Source organism: Hyla sarda, chromosome 6, assembly GCF_029499605.1.
Source record: "Hyla sarda isolate aHylSar1 chromosome 6, aHylSar1.hap1, whole genome shotgun sequence".
Classification (NCBI taxonomy): Eukaryota; Metazoa; Chordata; class Amphibia; order Anura; family Hylidae; genus Hyla; species Hyla sarda.
In genome coordinates, this window is record NC_079194.1 from 48,185,008 (window position 1) to 48,205,546 (window position 20,539).

The 20,539-nt window shown below is 45.2% G+C and overlaps 1 protein-coding gene across 2 annotated transcripts in view; it reads right to left on the reverse strand.

Moving 5' to 3' along the window:
- PLA2G4A (phospholipase A2 group IVA) overlaps positions 1-20,539 on the reverse strand; it is a 118,052-nt gene that overhangs the window by 85,846 nt on the left and 11,667 nt on the right. Inside the window, exon 1 of one of the 2 annotated variants that reach the window (XM_056523620.1) lies at positions 9,475-9,495. The exons of the other annotated variant lie outside the window; for it this stretch is intronic. The gene's annotated coding sequence lies outside the window, so the exon portion shown is untranslated. Of the gene's footprint in view, positions 1-9,474; positions 9,496-20,539 lie in introns of those variants that run through there. 2 annotated transcript variants of the gene reach the window in all.

A 20,539-nucleotide genomic window follows, 5' to 3' on the forward strand; every position in this document is an offset into this window, starting at 1 on the left:
TGTGGTATCGCCGCGTGCGTAAATGTCCGAACTATAAAAATATATAATTAACTAAGCCGTACGGTCAATAGCGTACGCGCAAAAAAATTCCAAAGTCCAAAAAAGCGTATTTTGGTCACTTTTTATACCATTAAAAAAATTAATAAAAAGTGATCAAAAAGTCCGATCAAAACAAAAATCATACCGATAAAAACTTCAGATCATGGCGCAAAAAAGGAGTCCTCATACCGCCCTGTACGTGCAAAAATAAAAAAGTTATAGGGGTCAGAAGATGACATTTTTAAACGTATACATTTTCCTGCATGTAGTTAGGATTTTTTCCAGAAGTGCGACAAAATCAAACCTATATAAGTAGGGTATCATTTTAACCGTATGGACCTACAGAATAATGATAAGGTGTAATTGTTACCGAAATATGCACTGCGTAGAAACGGAAGCCCCCAAAAGTTACAAAATGGCGTTTTTTTTTCCGATTTTGTCGCACAATGATTTTTTTTTCCGTTTCGCCATGCATTTTTGGGTAAAATGACTAATGTCACTGCAAAGTAGAATTGGCGACGCAAAAAATAAGCCATAATATGGATTTTTAGGTGGAAAATTGAAAGGGTTATGATTTTTAACCCCTTAAGGACCCAGCCATTTTACACCTCAGGACCCGGCCATTTTTTGCACATCTGACCACTGTCACTTTAAACATTAATAACTCTGGAATGCTTTTAGTTATCATTCTGATTCCGAGATAGTTTTTTCGTGACATATTCTACTTTAACATAATTTTGTGGTATCTTGCATCCTTTCTTGGTGAAAAATCCCAAAATTTTATGAAAAATTTGAAAATTTTGCATTTTTCTAACTTTGAAGCTCTCTGCTTGTAAGGAAAATGGATATTCCAAATAAATGTTTTTTTTATTCACATATACAATGTCTATTTTATGTTTGCATCATAAAATTTACGTGTTTTTACTTTTGGAAGACACCACTGGGCTTCAAAGCTCAGCAGCAATTTTCCAATTTTTCACAAAATTTCCAAACTCACAATTTTTCAGGGACCAGTTCAGGTTTGAAGTGGATTAGAAGGGTCTTCATATTAGAAATACCCCACAAATGACCCCATTATAAAAACTGTATCACCCAAAGTATTCAAAATGACATTCAGTCCGCGTTTTAACCCTTTAGGTGTTTCACAGGAATAACAGCAAAGTGAAGGAGAAAATTCACAATCTCCATTTTTTACACTCGCATGTTCTTGTAGACCCAATTTTTGAATTTTTACAAGCGGAAAAAAGGAGAAAATGTATACTTATATTTGTAGCCCAATTTCTCTCGAGTAAGCACATACCTCATATGTCTATGTAAAGTGTTCGGCGGGCGCAGTAGAGGGCTCAGAAGCCAAGGAGCGACAAGGGGATTTTGGAGAGTACGTTTTTTTTAAATGGTTTTTCGGGGGCATGTTGCATTTAGGAAGCCCCTATGGTGCCAGAACAGCAAAAATCCCCCACATGGCATACCATTTTGGAAACTAGACCCCTTGAGGTACGTAACAAGGAATAAAGTGAGCCTTAATACCCCACAGGAGTTTCACGACTTTTGCATATGTAAAAAAATAAAAATAAAATTTCACTAAAATGTGTGTTTCCCCCCAAATTTCACATTTTTGCAAGGGTTAATAGCAGAAAATACCCCCCAAACATTGTAACCCCATCTCTTCTGAGTATGAAGGTACCCCATAAGTTGACCTGAGGTGTACTATGGGTGAACTACAATGCTCAGAAGAGAAGGAGTCATATTTGGCTTTTTGAGAGCAAATTTTGCTCGGGGGCATGTCGCATTTAGGAAGCCCCTATGGTGCCAGGACAGCAAAAAAAAAACACATGGCATACCATTTTGGAAACTAGACCCCTTGTGGAACGTAACAAGAAATAAAGTGAGCCTTAATACCCCACAGGGGTTTCACGACTTTTGCATACGTAAAAAAAAAAAAAAAATCACTAAAAGGTGTTTCCCCCCCAAATTTCACATTTTTGCAAGGGTTAATAGCAGAAAATACCCCCCAAAATTTGTAACCACATCTCCTCTGAGTATGGAGGTACCCCATAAGTTGACCTGAAGTGCACTACGGGCGAACTACAATGCTCAGAAGAGAAGGAGTCATATTTGGCTTTTTGAGAGCAAATTTGCTCGGGGGGCATGTCGCATATAGGAAGCCCCTATGGTGCCAGGACAGCAAAATAACCCCCACATGGCATACCATTTTGGAAACTAGACCCCTTGAGGAACGTAAGAAGGTGTAAAGTGAGCATTTACCCCCCACTGGTGTCTGTCATATCTTTGGAAGAGTGGGCTGTACAACATTTTTAATTTGCACAGCCCACTCTTCCAAAGATCTGTCAGACACCTGTGGGGTGTAAATTCTCACTCCACCCCTCATTACATTCCGTGAGGGGTGTAGTTTCCGAAATGGAGTCACATGTGGGGTTTTGTTTTTTTTGCGTTTGTCAAAACCGCTGTAACAATCAGCCACCCCTGTGCAAATCACCTCAAATGTACATGGCACACTCTCCCTTCTGGGCCTTGTTGTGCGCCCCCAGAGCAGTTTGCGCCCACATATGGGGTATCTCCGTACTCGGGAGAAATTGCGTTACAAATTTTGGGGGGCTTTTTTCCCCTTTACCTCTTGTCAAAATGAAAAGTATAGGGCAACACCAGCATGTTAGTGTAAAAAGTTTTTTTTTTTACACTAACATGCTGGTGTAGACCCCAACTTCACCTTTTCATAAGGGGTGAAAGGAGAAAAAGCCCCCCAAGATTTGTTAGTCAATTTCTCCCGAGTACGGCGATACCCCATATATGGCCCTAAACTGTTGCCTTGAAATACGACAGGGCTCCAAAGTGAGAGCGCCATGTGCATTTGAGGCCTGAATTAGGGATTTGCATAGGGGTGGACATAAGGGTATTCTACGCCAGTGATTCCCAAACAGGGTGCCTCCAGCTGTTGCAAAACTCCCAGCATGCCTGGACAGTCAACAGCTGTCCGGCAATACTGGGAGTTGTTGTTTTGCAACAGCTGGAGGCTCCATTTTGGAAAGAGTGGCGTACCAGGCGTTTTTCATTTTTATTGGGGAGGGAGGGGGGCTGTGTAGGGGTATGTGTATATGTAGTGTTTTTTACTTTTTATTTTATTTTGTGTAAGTGTAGTGTTTTTAGGGTACAGTCACACGGGCGGGGGGTTACAGCGAGTTTGAGCTGCCGCGCAAAATTTGCTGCATTGCAAACTTGCAGCCCGATACTCACTGTAAGCCCCCTGCCCATGTGAATGTACCCTGTACATTCACAGGGGGGGGGGACCTCCAGCTGTTGCAAAACTACTACTCCCAGCATGCCTGAGAATGTTTGGGAGTTGTGGTTTTGCAACAGCTGGAGGCACACGGGTTGGGAAACACTGAGTTAGGAAACAATATTTCCCAACCAGTGTGCCTCCAGCTGTTGCAAAACCACAACTCCCAAACATTTTCAGACATGCTGGTAGTAGTTCGGCAACATCTTTAGAGCCAGATGTTGCCGAACTACAACTCCCAGCATGCTTGAAGTTGTAGTTTTGCAACATCTGGAGGACTACAGTTTTGCAGACCACTAATACAGTGGTTCCCAATCTGTGCCCTTCCAGATGTTGCAAAACTACAACCCCCAGTATGCCAAAACTGTCCAGGCATGCTGGGAGTTGTAGTTCTGCAACATCTGAAGGGCCAGATGTTACAGCACTACAACTCCCAGCATGCCTGGACAGTAAGAGCATGCTGAGGATGTGTAGTTTTGCAACATCTGGAAGGGCACAGTGGTCCAAAAACTGTGGACCTCCAGAAGTTGCAAAACTGCAACTCCCAGCATGCCCAGAAGCCAAGGGCTGTCTGGGCATGCTGGGAGTTGTAGTTTACAGGGTCCTATTACAGCAATGCATGTTGCTTTACGGCGACGTGCATTGCTGTAAAGGGCCCGACCGCGGCTGAAGATATACTCACCTGTCGCCGCCGCCGCCATCTTCATCGTCTGGATCCGGGTCTTCAGGGACGAGGTAAGTACCGGGGCCGGTCCCCAGCACTCCCCCGTCCCCCGCCGCGTCCTCCGGTCTTCCTCCGGTCCTCTCCGGACTTTTAGGGGCCGGGCAGGACGGGAGGAAGTAACCGCCCCCCCCCCCCCTCCTGCGATTGGTCGGTTAACTAACCGGCAGATCGCAGGGTATAGGAGGAGGTGGCAGGCTTGCCACCTCGCTCCTATACTCCAGCATGGTCCTGGCTGTCTGTGACAGTCGGGATCATGCGAAATTACCGGGCGGTCGGGTCCCAGAGACCCGATCAGCCCTGTATCGCCGCAGATCGCAAGGGCGATTTCCCCTACATGGCCCCCCTCGGCGTTTGCCCTGGATGCCTGCTGAAGGATTTCAGCAGGCATCCGGTTCCGATCTCTGCCCGGCGAGGGGCAGAAACCGGAAAACGCCAGGACGTACGGGGACGTCCTGGGTCCTTAAGGCCCAGGGTGCGGGGACGTCCCCGTATGTCCTGGGTCCTTAAGAGGTTAAAAGGTAAGGAGGAAAAAACAAAAGTGCAAAAAGGAGTCCTTAAGGGGTTAACAGGGTTATCCAGTATTCGAAAAATAGAGCTAATTTCTTTCAAAAACTGCTCTCTGTCTGTCTCCAGGTTGGGTGTGGTTCTGCAGCTTAGTGTCATTGAAGTGAATGGAGCCAAGTTGTATTACCACACACAACCTGGGGACAGACAGGGAGCGGTTTTGTAAAAAATTAGCTCTGTTTCTCGATTCCTGGATAACCCCCCTCAATGCAATGTTTATGGATTACAGTAATCTATATAAGCAACCGTACAATTGTTTATAAAAGTTCTCTGGGGGGGGGGGGGGCAGAAGAGTCTAAAAAAGTCTATATATATATTTATTTATATTCATTTATTTTTTGTTTTGCTGAATTTGGAATTGTACAATTATTTAATTCGGTTTTTGGTTTTGAAAGTATGCTGAGAAGCAATTAGATCATAGTGCAAGCTGTGGATGTGCGGCCAAGTTCTGTTTCTTTATTGGTGAGTCCAGTTATTAAATGATCATATTTCTGACCACACCTGGTCAGCAGCGTTAACGCAAAAGTCAAGACTGCTGATTTTTAGTCACATCACACCCTTGAAAAAATGAATAAAAAGTGATCGAAAGGTCAATACTGCGGAAAAGTAGTACCGGTAGAAACTACAGCTTTCAGCATAAAAATTAATCACACTGGTAATGTAAAGGAATCCTGGCTCCTAACTTTTTTGCCTGCTCCTAGATTCAAAACAAATTTGTAAAGCCCTAAATTAAAGGGGTACTCCGGTGGTAAACACATTTTTTTTTTAAATCAACTGCTGCCAAAAGGTTAAAACAGGTAAACAGATTTGTAAATTATATAATAAAATCAAGGGCAGTGCAGCTCAATCAATAAATAGCCTGAGATTAACTGGTAAGGTCTGATTACCCCAAGACCAAGAAATATGTAGATAAATATTATGAAGAAATTGTATGACCAGTCCTCAAGGATATTGAAAAGAGTGAAATAGAGAAAGAATAGAAAGGAAGAAGCAAAAAGATGGAGATAAAAGATGTGGACAAATTGACAAATAGTAGATCACAAATAAAAGTGAGAAATATAGGGAAATTAAACTGATGCTGACTACAGTAATCCTATCTTTATTACAGTGATAATAAAAATACCTGCAAAATAAAACTTAAACAGTCATGTACATTTATGAAGTGAAAATAATAATGAAATAATATTAAAACACCTGAAAAACTTTTTTCTAATGTATTAAGGCTACTGAGGAATACCACAATTGTGGTGAAACGCGTTTAGCCTCAATCTTTAACCCCTTCCCGCAGAATGTCATATATAAACGCCGGGTTGTGCAGTGCGTTCGCGCATCCCGGCGTTTATAAATGACATGCAGTTAACCCGGCGATGCGCAGCATCACACGGGTTAACTGGCAGAAGTCCCGCTGTTTCCAGCAGGGGACAACTTCTGCTTCACCCCCAGGGCCATCCATTGATGGTCCTGGTCAGCGATCACTGTGATTGGTCCCTGTGGACCAATCACAGTGATCTGGGGTGAAAGTTCAGATCCCCCGCACTGCCCGCCCATGGAAGTCGGGCAGAACGGGGGACGAAGGCTGCAGGGGCTCGCGGGGACCTGCGGCACACGGGGGGAACACGTGGGGACCGGCGGACTTACCTGGAGCAGCGGCAGGACCGAGGATCAGCGGCAGGACCGGCCACGTGGACCAGCAGCGACGGGACCGGCAGGTAAGTATGTATTCCTCAGAGGCAGCAGTGAAGATCTTCACTGCTGCTTCTAGGAGTCTGAAAACTACAACTCCCAGCATGCCTAGACAGCCTTTGGCTGTCTGGGCATGCTGGGAGTTGTAGTTTTGCAACATCTGGAGGGCCCCAGTTTGGAGACCATTGTATAATGGTCTCCAATCTGTGCTCTTCCAGCTGTTGCAAAACTACAACTCCCAGCATGCACTGACTGTCCAGGCATGCTGGGAGTTTTAGTTAAGCAACATCTGGCCCTTCAGATGTTGCCGAACTACAACTCCCAGCATGCCCTTCAGCTGTCTGGGCATGCTAGGAGTTGTAGTTTTGCAACAGCTGGAGACACACTGGTTGGGAAACATTGTTTCTAACTCAGTGTTTCCTAACCTGTGTGCCTCCAGCTGTTGCAAAACTATGACTCCCAGCATGCACTAACAGACCATGCATGCTGGGAGTTGTGGTTTTGCAACAGCTGATGCAACCCCCCCAAGCCCCCCCCCCCCCCGCCCCGCCACCCCCGTGAATGTACAGGGTACATTCACATGGGCGAGGCTTTTACAGTGGGTTTCTCGCATCTTGAGATGCAGCAAATTTTGCGCTGGGAAACTCGCTGTAATCCCCCGCCCATGTGACTGTACCCTAAAAACACTACACTACACGAACACAAAATAAAATAAAAAGTTAAAAACACTACATATACACATACCCCTACACAGCCCCCCTCCCCCAATAAGAACGTCCGGTACACCACTGTTTCCAAAGCAGAGCCTCCAGCTGTTGAAAAACAACAACTCCCAGTATTGTCGGACAGCCGTTGACTGTCCACGCATGCTGGGAGTTTTGCAACAGCTGGAGGCACCCTGTTTGGGGATCACTGGCGTAGAATACCCCTATGTCCACCCCTATGCAAATCCCTAATTTAGGCCTCAAATGCACATGGCGCTCTCATTTTGGAGCCCTGTCGTATTTCAGGACAACAGTTTAGGGTCACATATGGGGTATCGCTGTACTCGGGAGAAATTGCGTTACAAGGTTTGGGGGGCTTTTTCTTCTTTAACCCTTCATGAAAAGGAAATGTTGGGGTCTACACCAGAATGTTAGTGTAAAAATTTTTTATTTTTTACACTAACATGCTGATGTTGCCCTATACTTTACATTTTCACAAGAGGTAAAAGGGAAAAAAGCCCCCCAAAATTTGTAACGCAATTTCTCCCGACTACAGAGATACCCCATATGTGAGCGCAAAGTGCTCTGGGGGCGCACAACAAGGCCCAGAAGGGAGAGCGCACCATGTACATTTGAGGTGATTTGCACAGGGGTGGCTGATTGTTACAGCGGTTTTGACAAACGCAAAAAAAACAAAACCCCACATGTGACCCCATTTCGGAAACGACACCCCTCACGGAATGTAATGAGGGGTGCAGTGAGAATTTACCCCCCACAGGTGTCTGACGGATCTTTGGAACAGTGGTCCATGAAAATGAAAACTTGTACAGCCCACTGTTCCAAAGATCTGTCAGACACCAGTGGGGGGCAAATGCTCACTGTACCCCTTGTTACATTCCTCAAGGGGTCTAGTTTCCAAAATGGTATGCCATGTGTTTTTTTTTTTGCTGTTCTGGCACCTTAGGGGCTTCCTAAATGCGACATGCTCCTCGAGCAAAATTTGCTCTCAAAAAGCCAAATATGACTCCTTCTCTTCTGAGCATTGTAGTTCGCCCATAGTGCACTTCAGGTCAACTTATGGGGTACCTCCATACTCAGAAGAGATGGGGTTACAAATTTTGGGGGGTATTTTCTGCTATTAACCCTTGCAAAAAGGTGAAATTAGGGGGGAAACACACATTTTAGTGGAAATTTTTTTATTTTTTTTTTTTACATATGCAAAAGTCGTGAAACCCCTGTGGGGTATTAAGGCTCACTTTATTCCTTGTTATGTTCCTCAAGGGGTCTAGTTTCCAAAATGGTATGCCATGTGAGGGTTTTTTGCTGTTCTGGCACCATAAGGGCTTCCTAAATGCAACATGCCCCCCAAAAACCATTTCAGAAAAACGTACTCTCCAAAATCCCCTTATCGCTCTTTCCCTTCTGAGCCCTCTACTGCGCCCGCCGAACAATTTACATAGACATATGAGGTATGTGCTTACTCGAGAGAAATCAGGCTACAAATATAAGTATACATTTTCTCCTTTTACCCCTTGTAAAAATTCAAAAATTGGGTCTACAAGAACATGCGAGTGTAAAAAATGAAGATTGTGAATTTTCTCCTTCACTTTGCTTCTATTCCTGTGAAACACCTAAAGGGTTAAAATGATGACTGAATGTCATTTTGAATACTTTGGGGGGTGCAGTTTTTATAATGGGGTCTTTTGTGGGGTATTTCTAATAAGAAGACCCTTCAAATCCACTTCAAACCTGAACTGGTCCCTGAAAAATAGTGAGTTTGAAAATTTTGTGAAAAATTGGAAAATTGCTGCTGAATTTTGAAGCCCTCTGATGTCTTCCAAAAGTAAAAACTCGTCACTTTTATGATGCAGACATAAAATAGACATATTGTATATGTGAATAAAAAATTTTTTTATTTGTAATATACATTTTCCTTACAAGCAGAGAGCTTCAAAGTTAGAAAAATGCAAAATTTTCTAATTTTTCATCAAATTTTAGGATTTTTCACAAGGAAAGGATGCAAGTTACCGCAAAAATTTACCACCATGTTAAAGTAGAATATGTCACGAAAAAACAATCTCGGAATCAGAATGATAACTAAAAGCATTCCAGAGTTATTAATGTTTAAAGTGACAGTGGTCAGATGTGCAAAAAACGCTCTGGTCCTTAAGGCCAAAATGGGCTTGGTCCTGAAGGGGTTAAGCATTGCCACAACCATCTTTTGTTTACATCAGCCACCAAGTCAGCCAATACCGCCTTGCCAGCGCTGCGGTACCCAGACTCGTGGCCCACTATTGAATAGCGCGCTATTCACACCACGAGGACGCCGGCTCACAGCCGATCGCTACTCCTTAGGCCGACGGGCGAATAGTGCCCAGCATAACTCCATTTAACCACTGCTTCATAATGGATGCCGGCTCTATACATCACAGAGAACAATAGTGCATCATTTGGGACCAACGTACCTCCACTTACGCCTTCCCGGAGGAACCCCTGCACCTATGCCAGGTTGGTGGTTGCCCTTGTTTTAGTCCGTGCGGGCGCTGATTCATCCCAGTCTCCAGGAGTCTGCTGCTCCGGAGACAGTCAGCTGCCGTGCAACACGGTGAAGACTACAAATAAGGTACCGCTCTGAATGTCCTATACTGTGATCGTTATTTGAAGTAAAGTGGGAGGCATCACTGTATCGCTCATCTCATCTGCTACATTTAACGGACACTTTGTATCTATTTTGTTACCAATACAGTACATTGGCTTCATGAGATGGACAATACCAACTACTGTGGCTGCTAAAATAGACTAGAACTATCACATTGACTTTGGTCATTGGCTGCTATCTTATATACAATATGTTATAAACAATTATTTTTATAATAAGGTTGGCAATCTATCATTTTATAAGTTAATTTTTTTAAGCATATTTCTAATACCTGGGCAATGGCCCTGCCCAGGTGTTTTAATATTATTTCATTATTATTTTCACTTAATAAATGTACATGACTGTTTAAGTTTTATTTTGCAGAAATTTTTATTATCACAGTAATCAAGATAGGATTACTGTAGTCAGCATCAGTTTAATTTCCCTATACTTCTCACTTTTATTTGTGATCTACTATCTGTCAATTTGTCCACATCTTTTATCTCCATCTTTTTGCTTCTTCCTTTCTATTCTCTCTTTTTCACTCTTTTCAATATCCTTGAGGACTGGTCATATAATTTGTTCATTATATTTATCTACAGATTTGTATATTACTTCAATTTTAAAATTTTTATCCTTCCAGTACTTATCAGCTACTGTATGCTCCAGAGGAAGTTGTATTTCTTTCTGGAATTGTTTTCTGTCTGACCATAGTGCTCTCTGCTGCCACCTCTGTCTTTGTCAGGAACTTTCCAAAATAGAAACAAATCCCCATAGCAAACTTCTCCTGCTCTGGACAGTTCCTGACACAAACATAGGTGTCAGCAGAGAGCACTGTGGTCAGACTGGAAAGAACTACATAACTTCCCCTGAAGCATAGAGCAGCTGATAAGTACTGGAAGGGTTAAGATTTTTAAATAGACATAATTTACACATCAGAAGAAAAGGAAAAAAGGTGCAAGTGCAGCTCACAATTAATGTGTAAACCCTACCTGAGGTCAACAGGGCATGCAACTATACCACAGCTGCAAAAAATAACGAAATATGTATAGAAAAATATTGCCCGGACCTTCCAAGGTAGTGTGATTGATTAAATAGATAATAGATAACTGGGTCGTACTCCAATAATAATTCAATGATTATTTATTTAAAATGTATAGTGCATTACTCCTCACACGGCCCCTTGTGAGGAAAAACACATATAATGAATGTACAAGATTAAACGATCTTAAAATGTAAAAATATTAAAAAGTATCACTGGCATATAAGATAGCTCTATGTAGACAAATTCATATAACGTCTTTACGGTATTGTGAAGATGCAGTATAAATGTCCTTTTGTGTGGCAATTATAAATCAAAGTGGATACTCTGTTACCGGTCCTGGATGATGTGGCTCTGTCAGCTCCCGTGCCTAGATATCACAGTCAGCGGTCTTGGATGGTACTGTGGCTTTAACTCTCAAGATCCAGGTGTTATGCGGTGGTGGTCGTCCCAGGCTGGTGGCACTGGCAGGCGCCGATGGTGGAAGCGTGTAGTCTCCGGCTTCCAAGTCCAGCGGTGAGGAGATCGATATCATCAGCGCCTGCCAGCGCTTGGTCTCCTGACAAATCTACCATCGGCGCTTGCCAGTGCACGGTCTCCCGGCGATTCCACCATCGGCGCCTGCCAGTGCCACCAGCCTGGGACGACCACCACCGCATAACACCTGGATCTTGAGAGTTAAAGCCACAGCACCATCCAAGACCGCTGACTGTGATATCTAGGCACGGGAGCTGACAGAGCCACATCATCCCGGATCGGTAACAGAGTATCCACTTTGATTTATAATTGCCACACAAAAGGACATTTATACTGCATCTTCACAATACCGTAAAGACGTTATATGAATTTGTCTACATAGAGCTATCTTATATGCCAGTGATACTTTTTAATATTTTTACATTTTAAGATCGTTTAATCTTGTACATTCATTATATGTGTTTTTCCTCACAAGGGCCCTGTGAGGAGTAATGCACTATACATTTTAAATAAATAACCATTGAATTATTATTGGAGTACGACCCAGTTATCTATTGTCTATTTAATCAATCACACTACCTTGGAAGGTCCGGGCAATATTTTTCTATACATAATTTACACATCTGTTTACCTTTTTAGCACCAGTTGATTTTTGAAAAAATTGTGATTTTTAAAAATTTGAGTACCTCTTTAATATCTTAACAAGTTAAAAAAGCAACATCTTTAATAATTCCTATATTATAAAGTGTATAAGATCTATACAAAGGCCTTAGAGAATAAAGAGAGAGTCAGGAAGCCTGAACAATAGGTAGATAAATAAGGTTCCAATTCTTATATGCTAACTAGTCGAGTGCATCCACCTTCATTCAATAGATTGGAACAAAGCTAAAACAGTTTCACTGAAACAATGAGACATATATCACAATTATAAAGGATCCAATGAATGTCATGTAACAAAGGTAGGAGGACATTCCACTGCTGGCAGCACTCAGGGGTAAATGCATTGCAAATTCCATTTGTGGTCAAATGATTCAACATGGGATTCATATGCCATGTTCACACACTGTTTTTGGAAGCTAATGTTGACTTCCAAAAAAATGGCTGTTCTTCACATATTACATATTTGCATAGATGATAAATTGGCCACCTCCAAATGTCATTTTAAACTTTATTGTCAATCCATAAGAACATGCACATACAAGACAGTGTGATGCCGGTTGCTGGCAACCACCATCGTGCAGGGTGTCCCATTGCTTACTTTGGCTGAGATGCTTGCTCAACTCCTTCTCCCCGCTGCAGGCGACAACAGTTTCCGGTGAACCCCTTAGGGATGTACCATCTTTTTAATGTCCTCCTCCAATCCCTGCCAGGCACCACCTATATAACGCTACTCCACATGCCTGAGCAATATTGTAGCTTGTCTACTAGTGAAAGTGTCTGTTCTGGTCTGCTGGGTTCCCTACCTAAGGGCTGGTTCACATCACGTTTTCTCCCATACGGGAGCACATACGGCAGGGGGGAGCTAAAACCTTGCGCTCCCGTATGCCTTTCTATGTGCTCCCATATGTAATTCATTTCAATGAGCCGGCCGGAGTGAAACGTTCGGTCCGGTCAGCTCATTTTTGCGCTGTATGCGCTTTTTTCCCGGACCTAAAACTGTGGTCAACCACGATTTTAGGTCCGGTTGTAAAAGCGCATACGACGCAAAAATGAGCTGACCGGACCGAACGTTTCACTCCGGCCGGCTCATTGAAATTAATTACATACGGGAGCGCATAGAAAGGCATACGGGAGCGCGAGGTTTTAGCTCCTGCCGTATGCGCTCCCTATGGGAGAAAACGTGATGTGAACCCAGCCTAAGACGGTTTCCTGATTCAGTTGTTTCTTGCTGACCTCCTGTGCCTGACCTGGACTGAACCATGCCCGTGTTCTCATCAGCCTCCACCACCTGGCCCCCTCCCATAGACCTGAATGGAGGGGGCGTGGCATGACGTCACAAGGGGGCGTGAGGTGACATCACGTCTCCAGTCCCGGAAACACAGAGGTTTTCGAGATTTGAGCAGCAGCCCGGCAGAGAAGGCTTGTTGCTGCACAGAGATCACAGGGGGTCCCAGCAGCAGGCCCCCCGCATTCAGACATCTTATCCCTACCCCTTTAAATATAGTAAACAAAACAATCATGATGCAGAAATATGGTCAAGTGTGGAACGTGTTAGTTGATAATACATGGAATGCAATAAGTACGAACATCCAAAGTAAATCCAGCATCCACAAGAAAAGGTGGGAACAGGGAGTATGTAATAATAAAATGTACATAAGATACTGAACCAGGGTTACACATCAATACTTAAAACTGTGCATAATAAGATAAAAAAAACAAACAAACAAAAAAAAATAATATATAGTAGATCTTCCCAATAATTCATACTCTTAGGGTACCCTGTATCCAGTAGAAGTATCCAACAAATTTTTGGGGTGAGCCATAAGGCTTTTTGAGTTTACTTTGGATGTTTGTTATTATTCCATTTCATGTATTACCAATTGTCCTTTATCTAGTTCTACCATGTGACCCCTTTTTTCATCAACATGATAGGTTTATCTAGTATTTTTTTTTTGTTTTGTGCTGTGCAATGTATATATATATAAAATTGTGAACAAAGACTTGTCTGTACCCACGATAGGAGCGGCAGTCAGGAAACCATGTGTACAGATTGGGGAATGTAGTTTTTTGATCTATTGTCGCTTAAACAACATTGTGTGGATCAAAGGGAAGGTGAAAAACCCCAATGATACAGATGCCAATTGTCCCATACCAGGGGGATCCTTCCCAACTCTGAATATGGCAACCAGAGTTGGGAAGGATCCCAACTCTGGTTGCCATATTCAGAGTTGTTGACTATATTTGGCACAGTTTAGGCTATTGCGACTTTTTTTTCAGTTTTTTAAATACCGGTAGACATTCTTCTCAATGTTAACTTGCAGTATGCCATTTAACCTTTTTTTTACTATGCAGTGGTCATCTATTTGTATAAAGCCGCAGATCTTTGCACAGCAGGATTAAATGGTCACTAAATTCTGCGCAATTAATAAACCGGAGAAAATCCAGGAATGTGTACCTGCACAAAATTTAACAAAAGTCCTGCATCCATTTAATAAATTTGGTGCACCTAAACATTACCAGCAAACAAAAAAGTGTAAAAATGCATCACCTACAATGCTAAATGGACCAAGCTGACTTCCGGTTCTGGCAGCTAGGTGCAGAGCTCTGCTCCCAACCCCACTAAACTCTCCATCTCGGACATTCATACCTGCAGCAGGGGTACCTCTTAGTGCACCCGTCAGTGCTACTGCCTCCCGACACTGTATGGAGAAGTTTCTCCGCCACAGTGGGGACGCCGGACCGGACCCGCCCACATCCCGCTCTGCAGAGTGCATGACGTCTGCCAAAATGGAATGCCGCCTCACACTGTGGCAGCTCCTCATTGCCCTCATCCCAGATGGCTGGGACTCATATGGACACTTAGGAAGCCACAGACTGCCAGCAGGAGCAGCAAAGGAGGTCAGGCATCGGAGATGATCAATATAGGAGCATGGCTGAGGTGGTGGCTCGGGTCCTGCTGCCCTAAATAAAGGCCTCGGTGGAGGAAGCAGTGGCCAGATCTATTACGCAGCTACAGAGAGAAGTGTCTTCGCATGCTACTCAGCTTACTGAATTGGAGCAGAGGGTCTGCTGTTTGGAAGATAAGGTGGGTGCCAGTAATGCCATGGTACGATTCTTAAGTTGCTCGAACCAGTTTTTAAAAGAAAAAGGTGGAGGACTTGGAGTACCGCTCCAGGATGCGCAATTTCCACATAGAAGGACTGCCTGAATCCATTATACCTGAACCATCTAGCTCAATTGTGTGCTAAGGAAATTCCCGAGGCACTGGGTCTCAATATTGCCTGCACAGTCAAGAGGGCGCATAGAATAGGCCCATCACTGCATCTGTCGGCTCAGTCACCAGCTAAGGAACCTAAGCCCTGCCAAGTTATCCTCAAATACCTGAATTATGCCGACAAGGAATGCATACTGTGCACCTTTAAGAAGTTGCAAACCCCATTGATACTATGGGGTCAGAAACTTCTGCTCTTCTGTGCCTCTGCAACCCACCTGAACTGAACTTACCTGTCACCTCAGGATTCCAGTGAGAAGCACTTCATTTGCATGGTCTTTCACCCTTTCTGATTGAGAGAAACGGCGCCTTATGGTGCTATATTTTTTTTCTTTTGTTTGGTTTTCTGTTCTATTTTGGTTTCTAATTCTTACCTGGCTGATGTTATTCGGATGCTGATCCTGGGAGCTGTTCCGGCCCTGAAAAGGAAATCGTGATGGAGGGGCTATTTCATTTCATTTATTATTTTTTCTCAGTTCTTTCGGGACTACCCCACTACCTTTCTCCTATGTCCTAGTCATATTGCACTTGCTACGGGTCGTGCCTGAGAGGTACGCGGAAGAAGTGAGGTCCATTATGGTCTTCAACACTGCTGAGGCCCAATTTTGTTGGGTCTTACTTGGGTTCTGGGTGTGCCTTAGGTTTGGCTTGTTTTTTGTTTTTTTGTTTGTGGCCTGCTCTCTTCTGTGTGTTAATGGCTTTTTTTCCTTTCTCTCCATTCTCCCCTTACCTTTTTTCTTTTCTTCTTTTCCTTTGCTGCATCGCCCCATTCGATTGTCTGCTGGTGTTCATGTCATGTCCCTCCCTTCCGTTTAGTAGTACATTATGAAAATAATGACATGGAATGTCAAGGGTCTCCAATCTCCTGCCAAAAGACGTATGGTCCTTAGGCATCTGAAAAAACTGGACGGTGATATAGCGTTATTGCAAAAAAAAAAAAAAAAACACCTACTTGCCTCTGACAATCGCAAAGCGGGTGTGTTGAATTTATTTCATAAGAGACTGCAATATTAGGTACTCTCGTTGGATGCGGACACTGAAGGTCGCCTATTACATGTTCTCCTAGACACACCTGTGTGTAGAGTATCTGTCTATAATGTTTATGGCCTGAATGTTTCTCATCCTGCCTTTTTCTCTTCCCTAGAGGCCAAATTACTACAGGACGGTACCCATAACATAGTAGTTGAGGGCGATCTCAACACAGTACTCAGAGTTTGCATCTCGTCGAGCTCCAGAGGGGACGATTCTTTACTCCTATTTACGGAATCCACATCACTGACGGATGTGTGGAGACACTTTAATCCCATGGGTCCTGAGTATACGCATTTTTAGGATTGATTATGTATTAACCTCTCAGGACCTGCTGTCGAGGGTAGAGGAGAGACTCATTTCTGATCTTGTCATCTCTGATCACGCCCCTATTTGCATAAGTTTTCCGGCTGCTAATGAGGATTTTCTTGCTCAGCTGAAAGAATGGTGGATGGAATACGTTTCCACCAATGCTTCCTCTGCTGATAAACTGGCTTTATTCTGGGATACAGCAAAGGCAGTATTGCGAGGCCATATCGTTGCCTATGTTGCCTCAAAAAAGAAGTGTTCGTCTGCCTATGTGGCGGCTACTGCTAAATTGCGTGAGGTCTATACCACCCTCCTTGGTTCACCCTCAACTGCTAATAAGGACTTATGGGTGGGGGTTAAAAGGGACTTCGAAGCTAGCATGGAAACATGGGACAACATTTTCAGGGATCAGAGGTCTGTGGATTATTTTAAATTTGGAAACAAGGCAGGCAAGTTATTTGCGTGCATGTCCAAACCGAAGAGAAAAGGGGAATTTATTAAGGAACTAATAGATGAGTAAGGAGTCATGAATACTCACCCCAAAGCCATCAACTCCGTTCTTCAACAGTTCTATAAGCGCCTATACGCTAATGTGGAGGTGGATGCAAAGGGTGAACGGCTCTTCCTAGATGCGTTGTCCCTTCCTAAAGTTGCTGAGGAGGATATCGCCTTACTTAATTCCCAGATAAATACTGAAGAGGTTTCCTCATGTATAAAATCTCTTTCCTCAGGAAAGGCACCCGTACCTGATGGCTTTGTGGGGGGGGGGGGGTTTGGGGAGTTCTATAAAGCTTTAGAGACAGATATTTTGTCTCCCCTGGCATCTCTTTTTAATTCTAAAAGGGGGAGCCCATTAAGGCCTCTAGTAACACTATGTAACTATGTAACACCGCGTATATCAAGGTCCTTCACAAACAAGGGAAGCCGCCGGATAATCCTGGATCTTACAGGCCCGTGTCGTTAATCAAAGCAGGATCTCAAATTGTTGGCCAGAATTATGGACAATAGGTTGGCAAATATTCTCTCGGGCCTCCTGGGATCACATCTGTCAGGTTTTGTCAAAGGCAGATCCGGAGTGACTAACATCGGTCCTGGCAGCTCTGGATGTGACGGGCAGGAGAGGATACTGCGCAGACCCGGCGGGCCTATTGGCTGTTGATGCGGAAAAAGCATTCGATAATGTGAGTTGGTCCTGGCTGCGTAGTGTCCTCAACTGCTTTGGGTTCTCAAGTGCCTTCCAAACTTTTGTGGATGCCCTGTACATGTCACCCTTAGCCAGAATCTACACGCCTGGCTTCCTATCCGACAACATCCATTTACACAAGGGCACGAGACAGGGCGGCCCCCTGTCCCCCCTCTTGTTTGACCTTGCCCCAGAACCGCTAGCGGTGCATCTTCTCTCTTCTCCAATCTATAGAGGTATCATGGTAGGTGACCGGGAATTGAAGTTAGCGTGTTTTGCTGATGATATGCTGTTATTTATGGGCTCCCCTAATATCCAGCTACACGATGTGCTTGACGTCCTGGCCCCTTTCGGTACTTACTCTGGCTACAAAGGTAAATGTGTTGAAGTCTCAACTCCTTTACCTGGGCAAAGGGAACTGTTACGCCGAGCGCTCCGGGTCCCCGCTCCTCCCCGGAGCGCTCGCTACACCCTCGCTACTGCAGCGCCCCGGTCAGATCCACTGACCGGGTGCGCTGCGATACCGCCTCAAGCCGGGATGCGATTCGCGATGCGGGTGGCGCCCGCTCGCGATGCGCACCCCGGCTCCCGTACCTGACTCGCTCTCCATCGGTCCTGTCCCGGCGCGCGCGGCCCCGCTCCCTAGGGCGCGCGTGCGCCGGGTCTCTGCGATTTAAAGGGCCACTGCGCCGCTGATTGGCGCAGTGGTTCTAATTAGTGTGTTCACCTGTGCACTCCCTATGTATACCTCACTTCCCCTGCACTCCCTCGCCGGATCTTGTTGCCCTTGTGCCTAGTGAAAGCGTTCCCTTGTGTGTTCCTAGCCTGTGTTCCAGACCTCCTGCCGTTGCCCCTGACTACGATCCTTGCTGCCTGCCCCGACCTTCTGCTACGTCCGACCTTGCTTTTGTCTACTCCCTTGTACCGCGCCTATCTTCAGCAGTCAGAGAGGTTGAGCCGTTGCTAGTGGATACGACCTGGTTACTACCGCCGCAGCAAGACCATCCCGCTTTGCGGCGGGCTCTGGTGAACACCAGTAGTAACTTAGAACCGGTCCACTAGCACGGTCCACGCCAATCCCTCTCTGGCACAGAGGATCCACCTCCTGCCAGCCGGCATCGTGACAGTAGATCCGGCCATGGATCCCGCTGAAGTTCCTTTGCCAGTTGTCGCCGACCTCACCACGGTGGTCGCCCAGCAGTCACAACAGATAGCGCAACAAGGCCATCAGCTGTCTCAACTGACCGTGATGCTACAGCAGCTACTACCACAGCTTCAGCAATCATCTCCTCCGCCAGCTCCTGCACCTCCTCCGCAGCGAGTGGCCGCTTCCGGTCTACGACTATCCTTGTCGGATAAATTTGATGGGGACTCTAAGTTTTGCCGTGGCTTTCTTTCACAATGTTCCCTACACTTGGAGATGATGTCGGACCAGTTTCCTACTGAAAGGTCTAAGGTGGCTTTCGTAGTCAGCCTGCTCTCTGGGAAAGCTCTGTCATGGGCCACACCGCTCTGGGACCGCAATGACCTCGTCACTGCCTCTGTACACTCCTTCTTCTCGGAAATTCGTAGTGTCTTTGAGGAACCTGCCCGAGCCTCTTCTGCTGAGACTGCCCTGCTGAACCTGGTCCAGGGTAATTCTTCCGTTGGCGAGTACGCCATACAATTCCGTACTCTTGCTTCTGAACTATCCTGGAATAATGAGGCCCTCTGCGCGACCTTTAAAAAAGGCCTATCCAGCAACATTAAAGATGTTCTGGCCGCACGAGAAATTCCTGCTAACCTACATGAACTCATTCATCTGGCCACTCGCATTGACATGCGTTTTTCCGAAAGGCGTCAGGAGCTCCGCCAGGATATGGACTTTGTTCGCACGAGGCGTTTTTTCTCCCCGGCTCCTCTCTCCTCTGGTCCTCTGCAATCCGTTCCTGAGCCTCCCGCCGTGGAGGCTATGCAAGTTGACCGGTCTCGCCTGACACCTCAAGAGAGGACACGACGCCGCATGGAGAATCTCTGCCTGTACTGTGCCGGTACCGAACACTTCCTGAAGGATTGTCCTATCCGTCCTCCTCGCCTGGAAAGACGCACGCTGACTCCGCACAAAGGTGAGACAGTCCTGGATGTCAACTCTGCTTCTCCACGTCTTACTGTGCCTGTGCGGATATCTGCATCTACCTTCTTCTCTACTATGGCCTTCTTGGATTGCGGATCTGCAGGAAACTTTATTTTGGCCTCTCTCATCAACAAGTTCAACATCCCGCTGACCAGTCTCGCCAGACCCCTCTACATCAATTGTGTTAACAATGAAAGATTGGACTGTACCATACGTTACCGCACGGAGCCTCTCCTAATGTGCATCGGACCTCATCATGAAAAAATTGAGTTTTTGGTCCTCCCCAATTGCACTTCCGAAATTCTCCTTGGACTTCCGTGGCTTCAACGCCATTCCCCAACCCTGGATTGGTCCACAGGGGAGATCAAGAGCTGGGGTACCTCTTGTTTCAAGGACTGCCTTAAACCGGTTCCCAGTACTCCCTGCCGTGACCCTGCGGTTCCCCCTGTAACCGGTCTCCCTAAGGCCTATATGGACTTTGCTGACGTATTTTGCAAAAAACAAGCTGAGACTCTACCTCCTCACAGGCCTTATGACTGTCCTATTGACCTCCTCCCGGGCACTACTCCACCCCGGGGCAGAATTTATCCTCTGTCCGCCCCAGAGACTCTTGCTATGTCTGAGTACATCCAGGAAAATTTAAAAAAGGGGTTTATCCGCAAATCCTCCTCTCCTGCCGGAGCTGGATTTTTCTTTGTGTCCAAAAAAGATGGCTCCCTACGTCCTTGCATTGACTACCGCGGACTTAATAAAATCACGGTAAAGAACCGCTACCCTCTACCTCTTATCTCTGAACTCTTTGATCGCC